Source organism: Cebus imitator, unplaced genomic scaffold (genome assembly GCF_001604975.1).
Source record: "Cebus imitator isolate Cc_AM_T3 unplaced genomic scaffold, Cebus_imitator-1.0 Scaffold479, whole genome shotgun sequence".
Lineage (NCBI taxonomy): Eukaryota > Metazoa > Chordata > Mammalia > Primates > Cebidae > Cebus > Cebus imitator.
The window spans coordinates 214,373-219,240 of record NW_016107794.1 but is presented as its reverse complement, the minus strand read 5'-3'; positions in this window follow the sequence as shown (position 1 = coordinate 219,240).

Below are 4,868 nucleotides of genomic sequence, written 5' to 3'. Positions count from 1 at the left end.
CCTCCTGAGTAGCTGGGATTACAGGCACGTGCCACCATGCCCAGCTAATTTTTTGTATTTTTAGTAGAGACGGGGTTTCACCATGTTGACCAGGATGGTCTCGATCTCTTGACCTCGTGATCCACCCGCCTCGGCCTCCCAAAGTGCTGGGATTACAGGCTTGAGCCACCACGCCCGGCTTATTGACTTCTTTAGGAGGTACCTTGGGAAATTGACCTTTTAATTGTTATATTTGCTTTACATGTGGTGTAGTCATCATAGAGAACATAAAAGAGCACCTACTAAAGATGTCTGCTATAACATAGCGGGTTCAGGGTATACACATTTGGAATCAGAAGCTGCAAAGACCCAGATTATTTTGAAAAGGAAAGAAAAACTTGAATGGTCTGAATATGCATTACAGATAGAGGAGCTGTGGAAATGTGCAACTGAGAAAAGAGAATTGAAACGACTGTGTGTTGAGAAATTATTTCCCAGTGTGTTGTGTGCTATATACTGCTCCTCTGTCTCTGAAATCTTTAATAAATGATATGTTTCTCCCAATCACATAAGTATGGGTGGATTCTCCCCAATAAATGAAAATCCCTGTTTGGTCTCATCTCAAATACTGGCATGTGGCAAAAATAAAGATTCTACTAATAGTCGATTCAAGATATGAGGTTCCATCCTCAGTTATTAGATTTCAGTAAGAGCATGACAGCTGACACTAGTGATAAACTTCCTCAATTAAAAGGTGGTAAGAAGAGGGTAGAGAAGATAAGAGGTTAAAAAAAAGTATTTTAAATGGAAACCTGTGTACTTTGTAATAAAGAATGAAGAATCATTTTTAATTATATTTGAACTATAACTATTTTGGTTTATATATACAAATTAAACAGTGCCAAGAGCTTTCATTTACTGTATTTTCAATTTCAGATATGCCAAAAATTATCATAATAAACTAAGCCCACTGATCTAAAATCATCTTTCCATCATATACGATTTCACCAGTGGTAACTCGGAAACCTGCCACAGGCATCATATTTCATGCCGTGAAACTCAGATATTTGCCACTGGTAACAGTCCTACAGAACCAAAGCTGGAAAGATTTGGCTGTAATCAACATAAATGTTGTTAAAGAAACATTTCAGACTCTACCTATTTTCAAACTTCACTGTTTTCACCATTGGCAGATCCTGTCTGATAAATTTATCTTTGTAAACATCCTTTGTAAGTCCTGCTACTGTGACTTGTTAAAAAACTCCACTCATACTATGTATCTTCTCACTTTCTTAAAGGTAAGAACAGATGGAAGTATGAGAAAATCTGAGATTTTACCTTTTGTTTTTAAAGAGAATTAAATTTTGTATTGATTACACATGGTAGTGGATGATAGATGCACAAGCTTCACTCCCATCTATAATTTTTGGTTCTGGAGAGTTTATCTTTTATGAATAGCAGTCTTGTTTTGCTTAATTCTATTTTTTTATGCTTTGCTTTCCTTGTAGTGCCTGTAAACTGTTCAACATTGCATAGCTTCTTGTGATAGCGAATGTCAGTTTTGATCATTTGCATCAATAGGAATATATTATGTAATTTTTGAAGTTTGAGGAAAAGCCATAGGGAAGTCAGAATGAGTTGAAAGTGTCAGAGCAGGTCTTCTGAGATCAAGCAAAAATGCCAAGGCCAAGCAAAATTATGGGAACAACTTGTTTAACTATGATAAAAATGCTAATAACATGCTTTTACATGACCTCAAGTCAAGAGGCTTAGAGAGTTTGTGAGCTGGTGAGAGAGAATATAACTGGGTAGGTGGTGGCAAAACTGAAATCACTTCTCTGAACAGCACTCGGTGATTCCCTCCATATCTCTAGTTAATTCCTAGTAATGTCAAAATAGAGACAGAATGGGTGTAACCACCCAAGGTGCTCTCCTTGTCCACTGTCCAGATAGAGCCGATTTATCAAGACAGGGAAATTGCAATAGGGAAAGTGTTTACTTCAGAGTTGGCTAAACAGGAGACCAGAGTTCCATTACTCAAATCAGTCTCTGAACATTCAGAGGTGTGGGTTTTTTTCAAGGATAATTTAGTGGGTAGAACACAAGGAGAACTGGTGCTGCTGGTAGATTGAGGATGCAATAATAGGGGTGTAAAAAATGGTCCTTGTGCATTGAGTCCACTTCTGATTGAGGGGGACGGGCATAGAAGCAATAGAGCCAAGAGTTTTAAGTCCAGGTGGGACTATCCAGTCACTAGAAATACAAAAATCTGAAAAAACATCTCAAATGGCCAAGCTTTGGTTCTCCAGTAATGATGTTGTCTGTTGAAGTAATTGAGGAAGTTGCAAATCTTGTGACCTCTAGAATAATCACTGGTAATCATTTAACTATGCCTACATCTTAGCAGAATTCAGGCTCCTCTCATCCTCCAAACCCGATTATATTTTATTAGTTTTACAAAGGTGGTTTACCTTTGAGAAAGGCTATATTTAAACTATAAACTACATTTCTCTCAGAATTAGCTTGGCCCAAGCCCAGGAATTACCACGGGCAGTTTGGAGGTTAAAGGCAAGATGGGAGTTTGTTAGATCAAATCTCTTCCACTGTCATAATTTTTTCACTGTTACATATTTTGCAAAGGCAGTTTAATGGGGACAACAAACAAATTATCCATTATAAATCCAAAGAACTTGAAAAGTATCCAATGCACATGAAAATTACAAGATGCAGTAGAAAATAGGATTTTGAGTCAAAATGCTCAGATTAAAATTCCAGGTCTGCCTCTTACTAGCTGTATTTGTAAAAGCAGATTAGAGCTCTGAGACATGGTTTTGTCATTTTGATAAAGATTTTATGCCAAGCAGTTTATATAATAAGTTCATAGGTTATTTTAAGATAGAATGAGATAATATAAACAAAAGTAATTTGTAAAGTGCCCTGCACATTTAGTTTTTATTATTCATCATAGTAATTAAAATACATGGCATAAAAATACTTGACAATGTATCCTCGAAATGCTAAATAAAATTTAATTTTACTATTATTGTAAATAATAAAATTATCAATAAACCTAACCCTCATCTGCTTTCTTAATCCAAAAGTAAAAAAAAAACAAAAGCAAACCAGGATTGTATGCCCTATTTTAATACATTTTCTGATTATCTTAGAATTTATTTTTCTACAGAAAAAATATATGCTCGTTTCCGCCTTGTAATTGAGTTAGTGATTGAAAACGAATCTAATATATTGTATATTTAAGACCAACTATGTTTGATACAGTGCTGACATCTTACCGTCTGTTTGTGTAATCCTGCAAGAAGCTCTATAACACAGTTCTCATCCTTTCATTTCTAGTGTGGATGCTAAGTAAGAATAAGGGTAATTAAAGAACTGGCCCCAACATACCCACCTCCAAGATTCAAAGTGCATAATCTAGGTGGAATAAAAACAGGGAAAGTTAAGAAGATGGAAGGGTAACAGAAATCAGAAGGAAAGATCAGAATTTATATTCCCCAAAACTGAATCAGTAATCTTAGATCAGACTTGAATAACTGCCATAAATGCATAAGAACATAAATATGCCAAGAATATAAGAAAATATGACAAACTGTAGATGACTATATTGTTGATGATGTATTAATGATTCATATATTGTTAAAAGAAAATGTGTCTAATCAATTCATTGTTGCTAGAAGTCAAGAAAAATTTTGTATATTCTCTAAAAAATTAAAAATTAAATAGACTTATTTATCTCAGGTATGTTAGTTGTGAAGAATATTAGACTAAGTTCATAATTCTCACATTGGTAATAGTGAGGTACCAGAGTCATGGAGGGGGACTGTCATTTATCAGAATATCCTAAGGAGACTTCTTCAACATATGCATCTTCGTTTTTTACTCTCTCATCTTCCTCATCCTTATTTTCCACCTTTCACATTCTAAAGTTTAATATGGGAAAAGTTACAAAACCACCAAATTACACTGGTAAAGTTTAGGTGCTAAAGTTCTGGACAGCTTATTTTAATTTCCCAAGATTTATCTGTGTCAAAGGCCTAAGGACTGTCCCACTTGGGGCCTGCTACCACTACTGTTGGTACCCATGTGAAACTGCCACTTCTAATATTTGTGTCTGCATGTATCATTGGTGGCATAAGGACCTGTATTCCCAGAACCTGACTGGGACCCACTACCATCACTGTTGGCATCCATGCACATCACCCTGGGCCTGGGGATGACTGGTTTACCTGAGTTCACAGTTGGTGCCCATCTATGCCACTTAAGGGCTGAAGACCAGTAAGTCTGTAGCCCACCAGTAGCGCTGCCAGAAACCCCACCCAGTTTAGCAGTGGGACCAGTGCCTATCTGTGCTCACTGCCCAGGAGGCTGGAGACTGGCTCACCTGGTACCTATTGCTGCTACTGCATGTTTGTGTGCACTCCCAAAGGGCCTACGGACTAGCTTACCCGGTGTCCCTATCATCAAGAAAAACCTCTCAACAGTTTTCACAACCACGGCCAAAGCTGCCTAGGAAATTGCAAACATCACAACCAAATAAATCATACAGAAACTATAATACTTCACCTACTCAGAATTAAAGGCAAAGCACCTTATCCAACTATTACTAAAGATACATTTGTAGGAGAAAGTCTTTCTCTATGAAAGCTATTCCGTATAATTGAAAGAAGCCACCATTATACCAGATCCATAGCTATCAATGTAGGGACATGAGAAACACAAAAAGAAGAATGAAAATAGCATCTCCAAAGGAACACAAAATTCTCTGGTAACACCTCAAGGAAAAGGAAACCTATCAAATGCTTTAAAAAAATTCAAAATAATGATCTTGCTAAAACCCAGCAAGTTATGAGAACAAAGATAGATGATACAAA